The sequence below is a fragment of the Rhea pennata genome, chromosome 7, assembly GCF_028389875.1.
Source record: "Rhea pennata isolate bPtePen1 chromosome 7, bPtePen1.pri, whole genome shotgun sequence".
Taxonomy (NCBI): Eukaryota; Metazoa; Chordata; class Aves; order Rheiformes; family Rheidae; genus Rhea; species Rhea pennata.
In genome coordinates, this window is record NC_084669.1 from 1,927,128 (window position 1) to 1,945,468 (window position 18,341).

At 42.4% G+C, this 18,341-nt stretch overlaps 1 protein-coding gene and 1 long non-coding RNA gene across 4 annotated transcripts in view; one reads left to right on the forward strand and one right to left on the reverse strand.

Moving 5' to 3' along the window:
* The window catches only part of MGMT (O-6-methylguanine-DNA methyltransferase), a 163,019-nt gene extending 161,459 nt beyond the window's left edge, over positions 1–1,560 (reverse strand). Inside the window, exons 1-2 of the mRNA XM_062579518.1 lie at positions 1,500–1,560; positions 857–913 (exon numbers count right to left, since the gene is read on the reverse strand). The gene's annotated coding sequence lies outside the window, so the exon portion shown is untranslated. The remainder of the gene's footprint in view (positions 1–856; positions 914–1,499) is intronic.
* Positions 1,561–1,878: 318 nt separating this feature from the next.
* Positions 1,879–16,473, forward strand: LOC134142466 (uncharacterized). Of its 3 annotated transcripts, XR_009958879.1 has the most exons (4): positions 2,466–2,852; positions 14,201–14,284; positions 14,751–14,862; positions 16,335–16,473. It is a non-coding gene; the product is annotated as an uncharacterized LOC134142466 (long non-coding RNA). The 3 variants fall into 3 exon arrangements; XR_009958880.1 differs by lacking the exons at positions 14,201–14,284; positions 14,751–14,862; positions 16,335–16,473 and adding exons at positions 1,879–1,907; positions 6,224–6,320 and having other exon boundaries at positions 2,684–2,852; XR_009958881.1 differs by lacking the exon at positions 16,335–16,473 and having other exon boundaries at positions 14,751–15,122.
* Positions 16,474–18,341: the final 1,868 nt, after the last annotated feature.

Here is an 18,341-nt window from a genome sequence, read left to right on the forward strand (position 1 = left end):
AGTTAAGGGCACTTTGCCCAGAGGAAAGAAGCTTTACAGACAAATATCCTGGTGGTCATGTACTGGAAAATGTAAAAGATTAATCAGGTCATGCGGGGACATGTTTAAGAGAGCAAAAACTCAAACCCAAAATTAATTCTGCAAGTAGTAACTTGGGCATAAAACAGGATATTCTGTGGTATCTGTGAATCTATTCTACGCCTACAAACACCTAAAAACCAAACCCAAGTTGTGCCATAGTTGAGTTAATAAAACCCCTTTGGATCCCGAGGTGCAGAGCGAGCGGCAGAGGTGCCTGTAAAGACACATCACCTCTGCCCGCTCGCATCCGTTCCCTCCGGAGACCCTCCAAGGGGATGCACGCGGTGGCAGAAGAGACCTTCACCCTCCCGAGCCTCCTCGGGACACCAGCGTCACCGCTACCTCCGAGCGAGCCGCACGCAGGAACATCCTTCCACCTGGCACAGGGGCGTTTCAACGCAGGAAGGCGCTGACGGGAGATTCCCTATCATGGCTTCACTTAAGCCATGTTTCTGTGCAAGCAAGGGAAGGCCAAAGGCCATTAAGGCAGTTCAGAGAGAGCGAGCGTCTACACAGACAGCCTTGCTCCCCAGTGCATTGGGCAGACAGAGAGGGCTTTAAGGCCAAAACCTTCATCAGCTTCACAGAGAAAACACTGTCATCGGAAGAGAATATTCCTGAGGATAACCACTCTTATTTCCCATCTGCCACATGTGTGCGGCACAAATCTGCACTCAAGAGTTATGTGACAATCACTCCTAAACTAAATGTCATTTCTCGTTTTATAAATTGCAAGGTTTGAAACACGTGAAACGCTGTAGAGACTGCACCTTACCATTTATGAAGAACTCGATTTCACAAAAAGTAAGATACAACTCAGCAGTAGGTTTATCTGAGAGGGACAGAAAATGCGCTTTAAGTTTCGTTGTTTGCAGCAGCAATGTTGCACCCTCTCCTACCACCAGCCGCAAAGCTTTTAGACCCACTGCAAGGCGAAATCCTTATGCTCACTTGTTCACATTCCTTATTCTGAGTGCAGATTCAGGCTGCTGCAAAGCAGGGTGTGCTGCCACCCACACTCCCCCTGCACCATCCCTGCTGAGAGCCTAAACACCTTTCCTTTCCAAGCGGGAGACGTCAGGGGCGATTCCCATCGCTGCCAGGGAAAGGCACGGAAGAGGTGGCCGCACAGGGCAAGGGGGACAGCACCTGCCGCAACTCACCACTCCTCTGCACGGGGCATAACCTGCAAGGGCACCTCACGTTCCTCTGCAGGAACTGATTACTGGCCGCCCCTCATCACGGGCGGCTGGCGAGCTCTGAGCGCGGGTCCTTCCCGCGCTGGAAAGCGCTCGGCCGGCCTCCTGCCGCGGCCGCGCGGACCTCGCGGCTGAAGTGGAGCTTCTCCCCCCTGGACCGTGCACCTGGCAGCCAAGGGGAACACAGGGAAACAAGCCTCCGGGGCGCTTCGCGCACACCTAGCAGACGGAGCGAGACCTCGGCGGGGACAGGAGTGGAAAACGGCGGTTCCACCCTAACTTACACATGGTGCAGAGGAAGACTGCGGTGGGGGGCGGGATAGGAGAGAGGAAGGCACGGGGGGGGGGGGGGTGGAGGGGGAGGAAGGAAGGATCCCAGGAGGGGAGGAGGGAGGATCCTGGGGGGGGGAGGGGAGGAAAACACCCCGGGAGGGGGTAGGAAAGATCCCGGGGAGGGGGAAGAGGAGGGAGGAAGGATCCCGGGGGGGGATGGGGGGGGCGGAAAGGGGAGGAAGGAGGAGGAGAAAGACACCCCGGGGGCGGGGGGAGGAAGGCCGATCTCCGGGGGGGGGGGGGAGGAGGAGGAGGACACTCTGGGGGGGAGGAAGGCCGATCCCCGGGGCAGGGGTGAGGAGGAGGAGGAGGAAGACACCCTGGAGGGGAGAAAGGCTGAGCCCCGGGGGGGGGGGGGGCGAGGAGGAGGATACTCTGGGGGGGAGGAAGGCCTATCCCCGGGGGGGGGAGGAGGAGGAGGAGGAAGACACCGGGGGGGGGGAGGAAGGCTGAGCCCGGGAGGAGGGCAGGAGGAGGAGGACACCCTGGGGGGGGAGGAAGGCCGAGCCCCGGGGGCCGGGACGGACCCCGCCGTTCCCAGCCGTTCGCTCGCGCTGTGCTCAGGCCCTCGGAGAAGCTGCGAGCCCGCAGAGGCCCGAGCAGCGCCCGCCCGCGCACCTGCGCGCACCGCCCGGAGCAGGAGCAGAGGCAGGAGGAGGAAGAGGAGGAGGAGGAGGAAGGAGGGCGGCGCGAGGCCGCGGCCGGGGCGGGGCGGGAGGCCGCTGGCGCCGAGGCGGGAGAGGCGCGCGGGCCGCGCCGCCGCCATCTTACGAGCGGGGGCAGGGAGCCGGGGGAGCGAAACTTGCTTGAGGACATAAAGGAAAGAAAAAAAAAAAAAAAGGCTCAGGAAAAAGGTGCTAGTGAAGTTTGCAGCAAGAAACCGCTTATTTTTCAAAGGCGAGGAATCGCTCCGTTGCAGCAGCAGCGGTTTCAGTGCCCATTTTGTGGGACTCGGAGGCTAGCAGCAAGCCCAGGGCTCCGCCTCAGAAAGGTCAGGAAGGTTTTATGTTTTAAAAAGTCATTACAGAATCTTGGAAATCTTTTTTCTTTTTTTGTTTCCCTCCCCATAGGAAGAGACCACTGTAAATAAAAATAGCACTGAATGGTTAGCTGTGATTGCAAAAAGAAAAAAAGACCAAAATGAGGGAATTTCTCCAATGCTCTGGAAGACGCCTTTACAATCACAGCGCTAGGTCACCGCTGTGAAGCAGCACTGAGGCACCTTTGCTATTTTTAGAGGTAATGTTTTTAACACCATACCTTAGCTCTCCCCTTTGCTTTCTGGGCCATTAACCATCCATCTCTTGAAGAAATGCAGGCATGGAATGGTTCCTGCAGTGTTTTACTCTCTTCACCATGTAGATAGGCGAGACGTTGGCCAAAAGTCAGCGTTGAAATTGGATGGTAAAAGTGTCCAGAGCTTCCACAGTCTCCTGCTGCTACTTGCAGCCTCCAAGCATAAAAACTTAGAGTGAGATAGAAGTGATCACAAGGACGGATAACATTTACTGTAAAGAGTTTAGCAATATGTAAATCAAATATATAATGTATGAATGAAATGGCCTTTGACCAACAAAACCCCTATACTACACTAAAGAAATAGAGGACAAAGTATTCCACATTTATAAGTTATGACCAATTAGAGATTTTTGGTTCATACTTTTTGACCTTTTTATGCATTTAGAGTTAAAACTCTTACTGAACCTTTACAGTAGCTGTGAGTGAACGAATTGTTCAATCTGCGGCATGACTCTGTGATGCTCTATGTGCTGATGAGAGGAAGATTAGGCTTTTCACTAGTTCTAATGAAGCCTGGATAAATGGCAAATTAGAAGGTACTGCCATTGCGTGCCCTATCGAAAAGCAATGGCTTACATGAAGGTGAACCCATTGCTATCTGAACTCTGCATCAGTAAGCTTTGGACTGGATAGGATACTCTAGAGATAGTTATTTTAGAATGTAAATATCAAACATCTTAAGCCCTGATCATTTTTCTCAGACATTCAAAAATCCAGTATCATGATATTAGTTAAAGGGAAGCAAGGTGTAGATTTCTGCAAGGAAGGGCAGATCTGCTGCTTGACAAAATATCACGAACTGTTTGTAAACCAAGTGTTACGAATGTGAATCTCAGCAATTTCCCTCTTCATGAACCGCCTTCAGGCCTTTTCCTGCTTTTTCTCCATTCAAAGTGTCGCTAAAAAGATAAGCTTTGCAGGTTGGTCTGGCTTTTTCCAGTTGAGAAGAAGGTTATTTTCTAAAGCTGGGCACTTACAGGAATGATCTGAAAGGTTCCAAGTTTTCCTGTTATGGAAGACTTCCAACATAAGCATACCTACTGATCACAGTTGTGACAAGTGATGAAATCTGTCTCTAACTCTATTGGTCTTAAACAGTTAGAGCACTTCCAAGCTGTAAGGCCACTCAGAAACCAACAAGCAGCCAGTATAAACAGATGGCAGAGCACTCTGTCATGCACTCTTACTAAGATAAATTGCTTAGGAAGTGGTCTTCTGCTCTCTTCACTTCCTTGCAATTCAGGTTTGGATTAACAGTACCTCCATATTGAACACATTGCCATTACTGAATAGAAAGGTGAGCAAAGGCCTGGATCACGTTCATGAAGTCCGCATCTGAAAGAAGCCATCCTAGCCTACTAACCAGCACAGCCATGGCAGATGTTATTGCTGACAGCAGTACTGCTTGAAAGCAAAACTTGGTTAGCAATGAAGTCTCTGAAAGACTGCTTTTGCAGTTGACTATGAATTACATAATTAAATGCTTATAGGTTTATGGAACCTTAAAACATATAGGCTGTTCTGAGGCATATCTACATAGCACATGCCTGAGCTATGTAGATCTGAACCAGGACAAGAGGATGTGTAGTTGCTTAATGCAGTGCTATGCATGAAATTGCATCTCTGCCCTACATCTCTCTCCACTTCTGGGATTAGTTCAGGTGGAGCAAGTCTGATTCTGTTACACCTATCCTGTAAGTTGTGAGCGGCAAGAGAATGAGTAAAGTAGGATGTTTGTGATAGTTTCGGTTGATGGAGTGTAAGATTCATTAATGCCTCCCAATTATTAGTGAGTGTTACTATACATTTTCAAGCATGTTGGAAATTTCAGTCAAATGTTTCATCTCTTAAAAGAAGAAATTTGTTTTATTTTGAAAATATTAGAATTCAGGATTAAAGGGAAGCTGCTAAAATGAGTGAAATCTTTCCTCTATCATGTTTGCTATCCTTTTGTTATGCTTTTCACAACAGTACCCAATTCCTGAAACTTTACTATCAGTGGAAACCTCTCCAAAATCCATGTAAATCTTTACTGACCTGCTGCCCAAGATGATCACCTTTTTGTCTGAAGCATGAAAACTGATTGTCCTCAGTATGATTTTAGTTTTGCATTACAACAGATTTGAATATGGAATGTAAAATATCCAGCCTTTCTTAAAACCTGGTGGCCTGGATTTTGGTAGTGAATCTGGAAGTTATCTGTTTGCTCTATAAAGGAATATTTCTCTGTACTGCACTGTAACTTAGTTGAGTGGCATATTCTTCTGTTAGCAAACAAGGTAAAAAGGATGCTCCTGATCGGTTTTACTCTGCCTTCAGAATTATGAACATCTTACTCAAATCTCTGATCCTTCTGCTGTCTATTTTTTAATCTTTTTTATTTTGGGGTAAATACCATTATAATTTCAACCACTGAACTTTCAAATTTCCACCTAGTCTGTCATTCCACCTTAATGACAAGAGCAAGGCTGAGAAGAATATTCCTGATTAGATGTATCACTGGTCAATGACATCAGTGTCAACAACACTTATTCACCCTTTTCCAGGTACTTAGGCCTATTCCTTCTACTTTAGTTTATATGTACTCTCAGGCATTTTCTTTAGTATAATCTGTAAGGGACACTAGGTGTTAATTTTCTTTCTAGGAGTTTCAAAAATACAGCATTCAATTATGACACATCCAGTCTACTTTACTAATACTAAAGCTTACAGAAAATTTTCGTAACACTGATATTGTAATAAGATACAGAATTTCTAAAATGTTTAAGTGTTGCCCCATGCCTTTGTTTTTCATTCAAGACATTTTCTTTCAATATTTTAGATTATTCTTGATAAGTCTGTTGCTTTCAAGTGCAGAACGATATTTCTCTCAAACTGGGACATTTATTTGCAGTTCAGTGCCCTTCTAGTGACAGCAAATGAATTTACTTCTGAGTAAACCAAAACTAAGACCAGTACGTGAAATTTCAGGGTTACAGGGCGTAGTGGGATGGAACGGAAAACTTTAAGAAAGGAGATTTTTATTAAAGGTCTTGAGATGTGAATTCACAAAATTTCTATGTGGATTACATTCCAAGTTAAGGACTAACCTCTGAAAGCAGCTACCTTCTGCAACATGTGCTCTGGAAGACAGAGGTGGACATTGGAGCTTTAACTACCCTCTTGCTAGTTTGAGATAGAAACAGATGGAGTCTCAGGAAAGATGTAGTGTTCAAAATCACTATGATTTGGGCCTCACTTGTAGTTCTTGAATTTCTCTCCTGAGAAAATTGTCACTAATTTGGACTAAAGGCATAATATATTTCTGCCAGTGTGCCCTACTTCACTGAGAATCTGGCCTTGATCACTTCCTGTGCTCATGCGACCTCTGCACATGAACCTCCTCAGCTGTGAATAAATGCAGTAATATAACTTCATATGAATTCACTAGAACAAGTAAGTAAGTATTGCTTTTAACATTTACAATCAGCAGGAAAAAAGAAAGGTCAAAGGAAACCTTAAACTGTATGATTGCATTTGCCAGGATGCTTGCATTTTCCCAACAGCAGGGATGTGTCCTGCAAATGTAAATCTGGAAAGTTCTTGTCAATACACATCTAGCTGTTTGGTGTGTGCACATTAGTACCTTAATTGTCCCTGAAGGACTGTGTGTGTGTGTGTGTATATGAGAGAGAGAGAGAGAGGGAGGGAGAGAGAGAGGAAAGCACTGTGAATTGGATTTCAGAATAGGTTTTTAATAATAAAAATCACCTCTTCCACCAGATTTTTGTTTGCATCATATTCAGGGAGTTTGCCCATATATTTTAATTGGTGTGAAATGCTGAGAAGTATGCATCTGGGTCACAGGGAAGTACAGCTTATGTCCTGTATGTGTGAGTGAGTGCAGGTGTTTCTGGTAACTTTAAAAGGAGTTGATTTTTGATAATATGAGATAGGACTTTTATGTTCTTCAGGAAGAGTAGAAATGAAGACTGAGTAAGAGGGGTAATACTGAAGAAGAAGCATGATTTTCTGGGGCTTATTCTTCAGCCTATGTTGGAGCAGATTTGAGATCGGGAGGCCTATCTTTAGCAAAGTATAAGGACCTATAAGAATCATTGATGATGACAGATTATACTCGGTAACAACTAAGTTTGTTAAAGAACTCTTTTAATAAGAGGAGAATAAGAGGAGAATATTTCCTTACATTAAAATTTGAACAGTCTGTATCTCTGCGGTCTCCAAGGTGGACTTGATTCCACATTTGAACTTGGAAGCATAGATCCATGTCTAAAAAAACAATAAGTTGGGAATCCGGATATATTGAGCAGGAATACAACTGGTTCCTGGGCTGGGAGAGGAAGGAAATTGGGTGGTTTGAAGTGTAGAATTACTGTTAAGTTAAGAAAATGTATTTTAGTAGGCAAACCATTTTCGGTTCTTATGAAGAAGCTTGGCATTGGGAGAAATATCATTTCCTGTAATCAAGGTGCTGGGAGTTGTTTGCCAGCCACTAATGCCTTTAGGGAAATCTAGTAGAAAACCGTGTAAATGAAAGGGATATTAGCAGAGATTGGCTTCATTTTCTTTAGGACAAAAACATAAAAAGTTATGGTGTTTCATATGCCCTACTTTAGTTGGTTTAGTTATCTCTTGGCTGCCCTATTCCAGAAATTGTTGGAAAATGCTTTGACAATATTGGTGGAGCTAACCGACAGAACTTTCATCTACATAGATACAATACAAAATGTGATAAATATCTATTAAATCTATCTATCAAATAGGTTCTATCTACAACAGAACTACAGAGAAATTTGTGTAATAAAAAAGCTCGTAAATGTTAAATTAGAGAAATTTTTGGTAAAGTAAGGCCACTGATAAATCTCCTGTTAAGTGTGCCTGGAGTCCTATATTTAATGGAGCTTTTGCAGCTATTGGCAAATTCCAGTGAGGCTCCAACATTTTCAGGCAAAGTTTACAGCATATTTTTTTTCCTACTGAGAAATTTTAAACATATTTACAACAGAACAATCCTACAGTTTAGAAATATGCTTATCTTTGTAATCATCTTAAATAGCTTGAAAAATATACTTAATCTTTTTTTTTTTCTGAGTGCAGGTTCCTCATTTCTTTTGTTCCTACGTCATGGGTGGGTGAAGTTGCCAGGAATGAGCTGTACCATGCTATTCTGAGAACCTGCATTAATTACTTAATAGGGGCAGACTTGCTCCTCCATGAACCTGTGTATTTACCAGGAGGCGCTGGAAATTAAATCCTCTTAGTCTTTCTAACCAAAGCGATGTGTGTGTATGTGCAAGGGGGTTTGCATGCGTGTGTGCCGGTTGTATGTATGTGTATTTTGTAGAATCACATATTGTAGTCTTAGAAATGAGGTCACTTGAAGTTGGTACTAACCTGCTTCTTGCATCAATGGAAATGGATATTATGACTGCTGTGTTGAAACGTGTACTCAAATGCATTGGGAGTTTGATACTATTTTTCAAACTGCCAAATAGATAATGTCAGAGCATTTCTGAAATGGGATACTAACATCAAGATATACTGCACCAATCAACTAACATCAGGCAAAGTATAGTGTAAAACCGTGGATGTAGGAGACTACTACAGAATTTCCATTTTCATTCCTTATGTCAACAGCTTTGTAACTTACCTAGTAGATTGTTTTATGTTTTCCAGACATATTCTCAGTAGACTACAAACACTACATTCAGCTCAGCCTTCAGAACCCAAAGAATTAGATATGCTGTAGTTTATGAAATGGATGTTTATGAAAGTATCCTTTGTTTGAATTGCTCAAAAACCCAACATGAATTCAAACTTTGACAGCGTAAGCAGAAAATAAGAGGGCCGTAGTGATCTCCCAAATGTAGCCTTAACTATTGAGGTTCTCATATTGAAAATGCAATTTTCTGTCTAGATGTTTATGAATGTCTTCAAATTCCCTTTCATAATAGCCCCTTTTTGACAGGCCTTTTTCAACTCTGAAATATGAGAGGAAAGGTTGCTGCAGAATGTAGTATGTGCCATTATAGGAGGTACACTTCTGTCCCTCAAGCCAACAGTACTCTTTTGGAAGTCAATGATGATATATGCATGTGTAGGAGGTTGCAGAGCTTAAGATCCACTGCAGAGAAGCAGGATTCTTTTACTGAATCACAGTAGATTCAGATGCTAAAATGTGGTGTGACACGTTAGGGAATCTATCTATGTAAAATGTATGAATTCTATATCATTTTATAAACTGTGTGTATAACTCTAGCCTTGTGTAATCTTCAGAGCGCTAGCAAACCTCATTGTGCAGACAGTAAAGAACAGTCAAAATTGTTAATATTGAATTGCTCTCTACAGGTAGGAATGTGTCTATTTTGCTGTGAAGAGGGTCTGCATTAAAGGAATCTACTGCCCCCAGATTGCCTGCATGTGTTGTCATCAGTGCAATAGGAATGGATGGCAGCAGCACAATTAGCATGATAGACATGAATACGCAGCAAAAGAGTAGGAACAAAAAATAGAATAGTTCTCTGAATATGGGAACCTTTGGCTCAGATGCTGATGAACTAGAAGGAACATATATCAGGAGCGAGAGTAAAAGACAATCTCCCTGGAACCTAGACACTAATCCCAAAGTGGAGGATGCAGAAGGGACCTGGGATAACTGAAGTGACAGAGTACAGATATCAACACTGGAAAAAGTATTTTGATACAGGCTTTTTTTTTTTTTTTTTTTTTTTTTTTTTTTTTTTTTTTCCCTATACACCAGCGTAGCTTGTCATTTTGCTGTCAGGTAATGTGCTTTTGCAGAAACAACTTGTTGCCTGCCTGCATTTTCACATTGTCCTTATGGCTTAGTGAAAACTTGATGGCAAGCAGCTGCGTGCTTGGGGAGCTTAGAGAAAGCAGAGCGTCATTTAGGAGGTTAGACAGTCCGATCTCTGGCCCTCCAATACCAAGGTGACTGGCAATGCCGGATCTCGAGCCCTGATGTCCAGAACTAATGAGACCATTTAGTCCTGGCAGCTGAGAAGCACCCAGGCCCAAGCCTGGATTGCAACACAGCAGCCAGAGGAGAGTCTGCAGGGGAGCGCTCAGGAGCTGGGATCTTTGGGGTGCTGACTCCCTTCCCCGGGAGCTGCCTCCGAGCAAGACTCTTGCCGTGGTCACGGCCTCGCTGCATTGCCATCACCTTTGCAGCTCCCTGAGCCCCGGTGGGCTACCCATCCATGTAGCCGTCTTGCTCTTTTCACAGACCTAGCTCAGAGCAGCTTGGATGTCTCGGTACTATACTGTGGTGTTTAGTTACAACCTGAAAAACTGAGTCGTTGCTAAAGGATGTTGTGGTCAAGTAGGTGTAGTCATCTGTTGCCAGCTAAAAAATGGTTACTGTCCTGTTGACTTTAACAGGAATAGCTATGCATATAAAGCTCATAGAATCACACCTTCCGTCAAAGAAATTATTGGTTATTTGAAACGTGTTTTGAAGCTGATGAGAAGACTCTTATCGATTTCACTGGGCTTGTTGTCAGGTTACTGGATTGTGAAAAACAAGTCATGTGATATGAATTGCTGTTCCCAGATAAAAACAGCCTTTTTTTTCCTACAAAAACATGAACTTTAATATAGGTGCGTGGCACGTGTCTGAGAAAACACTGAGGTCACTGCAGCAGCAAAGGCTTGGGAGAACAAGTTGAGAGCCTTGTGGGGTAAGGTGGGAGAGCCGGGCTGAATGCCGCCTCCATGAAGTGCTGCAGTTGCGCGGCTGGCCGGGGAAGCCTTGGGCTCCTGCCTTGAGGCAAAGGCACCTGAGAACAGTGCACGTGCCCTTGCGTGAGGCTTGACTGTAACGGCTGCCCAAGCCCTGTGTATATGCAGGCTCTTGCGAGCGTTTTACAAAGCGTCGTGTGTGCGTCTTGGCATAGTGGCCATGGGGATCTTTGTATTCGTTACGTGTGGATTCTTCTGCGGTGCATGTGTGGATTTCAGTGTAGTGCCGTATGAATTTTATGACTGTGGAGGTGAAGATTTTAATGAGTTGTGCAAGACTCAAACCCATTAATGTTAAGGCTTTTTAATTTTTTTAAACAAATAACAAATTAAGATTTGTGAGGATATACGAGTGTACAGAATGCCATGCAAAATCCAGGAAGGCCACAAACCAAATAAACTGTCATGTGCAGATAATTTTGTCATTTTCAGTGTAGTGAACTCATACGCGTGGTGAGTGTTGTCTGCATGGTGGAGGGAAGAGTGATGGAACTAAGGTCTGTTCATCTCAGGGGAGCTAGAAAGGTGAACGCTCTTCATTCTCTTTGTTGTCTAATGTCAGTGAACGTTGAGAAAATGACCTGCTTCAGGAAAATACTGCCTTGAAGATGGGTTCAGGTTGCAGAAATATTTAGTATAAAGCTCTGATGCAATCCAGCATCAGTATGTTCTTCGGGAGAGTTGTTTGCTTCTGCAGGATTTGTATCAGTTGTGCTTTGAGAACCTAGGTATTTCTCTGTCTTTTTCTCTGCTCCCTTGATCATGTGTTTGGACTCTTTTTTCCTTGTTTTTATCTTTCTATACCATCTTTTTTCTCCAACATATTTTGGACAGAAACCCAGTTATTGTTCAGTCCAGCTTGTAATCATCGTGTTAGATGGTATGAGAAAAAAGAGCTAATGAACGATGAATTTGTTGTCCAGACATAGTATCTGTTTCAGCAATAACCAAATGTACCTCTTTATTTAGTTTGAGCATTTTTTCAGTCTTGGATAAGCTACACGATGATGTGATATTTTCCAGTCTTTCCCATTCACACTGATGGGAATCCCGAGATCTGTGGGAAGGGAAGTGACAAGGAATTGCTGTTTTGACAAGACAGGCGAATTGTTAATGATGTTCAGGATGTAAACGGACTGTTGGTAATAAAACAGGTTAGCAAAGACAGGCTAGTAGCTCCCTATATATCTACATCTGTAAGGAAAGCATTCCTAAAGCGTGTTTCCCTGAGGCACTAGAAAGGCAAAGGGAGATCCAGGAAGATGCGTACCTCTTTGCCGAGACAGTACTGCAGAACTAAGTACTAAGAACCCTGTTCAACCACAGGAGAAAGTTGTGTTGCTCTGCAACTTTAGTGCTAAATTAGGGCACTGCCTTTACTTCTGGACTCTTTTATTAACAGTTATATAATAATCCAACCTGCACTGTGAGGTAAATAGAATTCTGTGGTGATCTAAAGGAGCATGAATAACTTTACCGTGTTTTTTTTTCTTTCCTAATATCTACATAGCATGAGTTGTTTCATAATAGGTATATCTAGAATTTCTGCCTTTCAGTGTGGCCTTGGCTTGGGTCTGGGTTCAGCTCCCTGTTCAAACAGCAGCTTATGTATTTATAAGTTGTGATTGGTACAGTTCACTTTGCCCTCTCTTCCTTGCTGTTCTCAGAAGGTAGTGAAGTCCAGGATCACAGCAGAAAAGCATGCTGAATAACTGGGATGATAATACAAGTATGGGAGCTCCACAGAGCTGGCACTGCTCCTGGCTGTGTTACAGAGCTTATTGAGAAGTGACAAAATGTCCCTGCGATGGTAGCGAGTGCTGAGATGGGTACAAAGGCTGATCCCCTGATCAGCAAATTGGTGCATGATGTCAGGGATGGATGCACAGCTGAGGTGGGGTGGCTTCTACATGTACATTGATGTGGGCAAATCTGTTCTATGTTCAGCTTTCTAACAGGTTTAATTTGCACATTTAAATGCCAACTGACCTGCAGCAGAAGAAAACAATTGTTTGTGACATTAAGCACCGTAACATAAAATAATATGAGTTAATCTGCAGCAGATTTAAAGCGTAAGCAAGTCGCTAGATGGTAAAGGCGAAAATGTGCACCCTGAAAAGGTCAGGCATGTGTTGAAACCTCAGTGTACTCACAGCTCTGACAAAAAAGAGACGTTGGCAAAAACAACTCCAGAGCAAGCCTGAAGAACAATAAAGGAAGATGTACTAGTGAAAAGGAAGATAGCATTTGTATTTTTAATAGTGTTTTTAGGTACCAAAAATCAGAATGAGTCAAGGAACAAGTACTCTGTGTCCTATATTTGCAAATCTTTTTTATAAAGTTCTTAAATTTTATTCTGTTCTTAGGCTGCCTCTGCCTTCTTCACTATCCCTGCCGTCACCTGTCTCTTTCAGCTCTAGCTGGCCTACATAGAAGTGCAAAAGAAAAATCAATATAATTTAACCAATCTAGTTAGTGGTTGAATATTTTTATCCCAAAATAGTTTTATGCAGTATAAAAAAAGAAAGTAGGGAACATTTTAATTATCAGTGGTGGACAAATTCACATGTTTTCCCTGAATCTAAGGGTATTTTTAATACTGCTTTTTAGATGCTATTTTATTTTGATTGAAACTGAAAATGTGCTCTTCTCAGAATTTTTAAGCTTGTTCACTTAATTTTTTAAGGGTATCCTGTCAATTTTAAGATAGAGTCTTTTCATGTTGCCACTGAATTGCTTTGATCTTTATATGAGAACTGAGGAGATGCAGCTTCCTTATTGCTGATCTTTGCCAAGAGCTCCAAGAGAGTGTTTGTTACTGAGTCTGCCAGCATCCAAAAATTGGGAAAACAAAATTCCTGACAGGGCTTTCCAAAGCATTCTTTTCAGGTTGTCTGGAAAGCAAAAAGCTCAGAACAAGAAGTCTCTGTTTTTCTAGTATAAAGATGAATGAAGAAAAAAGGAAGACAATTTGCTTAACTTTTTTCTTTTTTTTAATGTAGTAATTGCTGTGAAAAAAGATATTACAGGATCACAGGATCACCCTGGCAGGAAGGGAGCTCAGGGGGTCTCCAGACCAACCTCTTGATCAAGGAGGGTCGGCTCTGGGGTTGCTCGGGGCTTTACCCACGTGGGTCTTGAAAACCCCCAAGGATGGAGACGCCATGGCCTCTTGGGGAAGCTGTCCTGCTGCCTGACTGTCCTCGTGAGGAAAAAGTGTTTCAGCTTTTCAAATCCAGCCTGAGCCTCCCATGTTTCAACTGATGCCTGTTGCCTCTTTCCCTGCTGCCACAGACATCAGGGATGAACCCAGCTGTGTTTTATCGACAGCCTCCCCGTAGGCTGGGGGCTGCTGCCGATCCCCAGCGCCGTCGGCCCCAGGCAGGAGCAGCCCATCCTGCAGCCGCTGCTCCCCGCACGGCTCAGCCGTCCGCCAAGCTCGCTCTGCTGCGCTGGAGTTGCTCCCAGACTGGGGCCAGGCACGGTGCCGAGAAGTGGTCTAAAATGTTTACCGCTCCTTCTGGTAGGAAACTTCCCTGCGGATGCGTTTGAAAGGGAGACAGCAAGGAGGTGTGGTTGCTGCGCTTGAATTCTACAGTGTCCTTCAGGGAGTAAGTAAAGTAAAGCAAAGCACCTTTTATACCAGGGGATCAGCGTACTAACCTATGGCCAAATCTGAAGCCTTTACCCAAAGCAAAATACAATTAAAGTCAGAGAGAACTTAACCTGAGTGAGGACTTTGGTATTTGATCTGTGAATTTTACTTTTCTACGTTTTTATTGTTTTCATATGGTAGTAGAGCTGTTTCTCCTGGTGGTCGTTGTACTGGATATTGAATTCCGTGCAGTAAAGGAGTAACCTCTTGAAACATAATCTTACATGGTGTGCTATCTAAAGAGTTTAATTCTTATTGGAATAACAAGTTTAAAAATAAATATTTTTAAAGCACATCCATGACATTTTTGTTAACCTAGTTCTAATGGTGATCTAGCAGTAACAGTAAAGTATGAAAAGCTAAGAGCAGACTGAGATCTAATCTGACCTAACTCATTGATTCACTCTCTGACCTTGGGTAAGCCTTTTGACCTGCCTGTGCCTCAGTCAACTCAGCTGGAAAATTGGGTAAAGAGCAAAGCCCGTTAGAAAACCATCTTCAATTTGAACAAAGATTTCCTGGAGATCCAAAAAAGTGAGTGTAGTCATTTTGTACAGACATAATTGATTGTGGCCCCCACAAGAATAACATCCTGAGCTGTGGGATACAATTGATGACATCTCATTCATTGTGGTGGCTGGGTGGTCTCTGCTTCTTCCACTGTAGCTGGTCCACATTTCATGTGTTCAAAGCCGTATTTTCACTTTCATGGCATTAGCCTAGCTGTATCTGTCCTCGTTACGAATGTGCCTCAAATATTACATGACTGTAAGAAGGTACTGGGAGGTAATTACTATCCATGCTCAGTTCAGAGTTAGTGAACTAAATTATTATCCCCTAGATTTATCACAATCTAAAGTGGCATCACATGCTACTGTATCAATAAAACATAAAAATGAAAGCAGTTCTCTACTCAGAATTCACCTGATACTTTCCAGCATGTCCTTGCTCTCCCAAACTGCATTTCATATCATCAGGCTGTTACCAGTGTTGCCTGTAATTAAGATAAAGATTCATGGTGCAATCCTGAACTTAAGCCTTAATATTAGAAATGCTTTTGTTGGAAGCAGGACCTGTTTCCTCTGTGTGGTGTAAGAGATGTTCCTGCAACGGGGACCAGATCGTTGGCCGTACTGAGATACTCTCAGCACCGCACAGAGCTATTCACGCAGACCTGCCGAGTAGCCACGGCTGCTGCTGCAGCAGTCCCTAAGTGCAATCAGGAAATGTTGAAGTCATATGGATCAAAGCCAAGGGCATTTAAATGGCATGTGGATAACCACTCGAAATTGGCAGCATGTGATCAGCCACATGCACAAAGCTCCATACTCTCACGAATTTGGCACTGTTTGTACTGGGCAAAGGCCAGCATCTACTGCTTGTGCCAGCATGTTTAAACTATCCTGGACTTACTAATCTATTCTCCATGACCCACGCTGGAAAAATGACCATTTCCTTTTCCCAATTCCCACATCTGCTATTTGTTTTCCTCTCTTTGCCTTCCCAAGGTTTGGGAAGCAGTTCAGGAATGCAGTGCACTATTTGAAACTAAGCTGACCTCAGATGTTGAGTGGCATTTATCTGACAATGGTTGCAGGTAAATAGTTAATGGGAAATGGTCATGTTTCTTCACTTTCACGTCCAGGTTTCTAGACATTTTCAAATTAAAACAAATATTCATGACATCCCCAAAGCATGTGATGATTTTGTTCTAAAATGTTATCTTAGCTAACTGTACAGCAATAGTAAGAAGGACCTAGTATTTGCAGTAGTATCTAGTAAATAATGCACTGTCAGTAAATCAGCTCTGTCATTATCTTTGCATGAAATATTCTGAATTTTAACATAAATAATGGGTTTAAACACCTGAAAAATTCACTTCTGCTAGTCTGAATGAACTTAATATTTGGGAATGGCATTTATACTGGAATAAAATCATCACTATGCTTCATATAAAATTATATATTCTATATTCGAAACAATTATTGAAAATTTTGGTCTTTCAGGCATCAGCTCATTTCACACCTGCTTCTCTGATCAGTACTAGGAATACCTGTTTCCACTAATGTGTGAAGGAAACTCAAGATATATGAAGACATGATTTTTTTTTTAAAAAAAATTGATAAATGTAAAATCAAACATTTAACATATAGACATGATAAAAGATGAAAAAAAAAGCCAGACTCTGATTGCTTTAAAAATATGGGCACAGGAAATGGAATTTCGCTTGAAAATGTTCAATTTTCTGTATAGAATAATCCAAACATATATTTGATCATAGTGGACGAAAGACCCAAATAGCAAGGAAATCTGAAATGTGGTAATGACAAATACAATACAGAAGCAAAATGTAGACATAAATTTGCAAATTGGCACAGAAAAAGTATTGCAATCTAGAAACTATACAAAGAGGCACTGCATGAAGTGCAAGTAGATGACTATGCATTTATGTTGTTGGGGACCCCTCATTCACCAGTTATTTTGCAAAGAAAGAAGAGGGCTTGATATATCTAAAAGTGTAGTTCTCTATGATCCCTTTTAAACTGAATTAGCTTTTAAAATTTCTTAGGCATCCCATATGCACTAAGAAATATATGCACCATTGAATAAAGAACAGTAAAAAAACAATTACATCTTGGGAGAGAGAAACTTGTTGGGAAAGATTAAAGAGAGATGTGCCAATAGTGTGATTATGGCTCACATCCAGAGATATAGGTATATAAATATCTTTAAAAAATATATAAATAAATAAGAAATATATATAAATATATAATATATATGGAAGTTCAGTGCCAAAATAGAAATTAGAGCCAAAAAGCTGTTTGGATTTAGGGCTACTCATTTATATACCTCTGTAGATCTGGGCTTAGAAGACTAAGCAGAACTACAGGAATTACCCACAAATATTTGACGGGTGTTGCATCAAGGGCCTAAAATAGGTACTTACTTGTGGAATTAAGGGAAAAGGGAATTTAAAAAGAGTTCATTAAACTTGCTACGATGTTGGTTTTTACCTTAGTGGCCAAGAATGAGAAGCTGAATTTTTCTGACTTCTGTTAGGCATATTTCTACCAGTTAGGAGTATTGCTAGGAACTGGGTGAATAGCAGTGGATGTGAGAAAAGGCATTTAGGTTTGCATGCAGCACACTTACGTACACTCTAGCCAGGCACAAAATGAAGCACAACCAGTCTCCTTCTCTGACGTGGCACTTGAGTTTATGCATCTTCAGAAGTCCATGAACAATTCTGAAAACTTTCATGTGTGCTTCAGTGAGAACTCACATGTAATCTGCTGGGTATTATCATGCTTACGTTTCTTTTGCGTTTACTTCTTTCCAGATTTCCGTTTACCATTGAGTACCTTTGTTGAAGATTATTTTTCCCTAGATATATTAGGTTGCATTTTTCCAAGTGAAATATCATTTGTCACTGTGCCGTAAGAGACGGCACATTGCACTTTGAAATGCCCTCTGATCACTGAGGCCGTAAACCCTGGCTATCACAGAAACAGACGTTGGAGATGAAAAGTGCAATTAGGTCATCGAGCCCATCTCCCTGCCAGTGCAAGCCTGCTCTGCGCATGGAGCTGGTTCTCGCTGTAGCGACAGCCTGCCTTTGTCAAAAAGGAGCCATACTGGTATCTTTGAACAGCCCTCTTTGGATCCAAACTCCGTGTTTGCTGTTGCAGACAGATAAGATTCTCTTTCATGTCCATGTGCCCTCAGAAAAGGAAAATTCAACACACTGATGGAATGACTCCACCATTGTTAATGGAAGACCCTGCACAATTTCAAAAGATATTGCACGTCTGTGCATCAGAGTATTTTAACAACAACAACTGGAAGTCTGGCTGATTCTCTCAGTGTAGTAGAATCCTTGTTCCGTACATTTTTAGCAACGTACCAAATGAATGCAGGAGTGTCATGAATGTGAAATACAAAATACATATTTAACACTTAAATACAGAATAGTTTTTTGGAGAATGGAGAGTAGAAGTATAGTATCCGGTGTA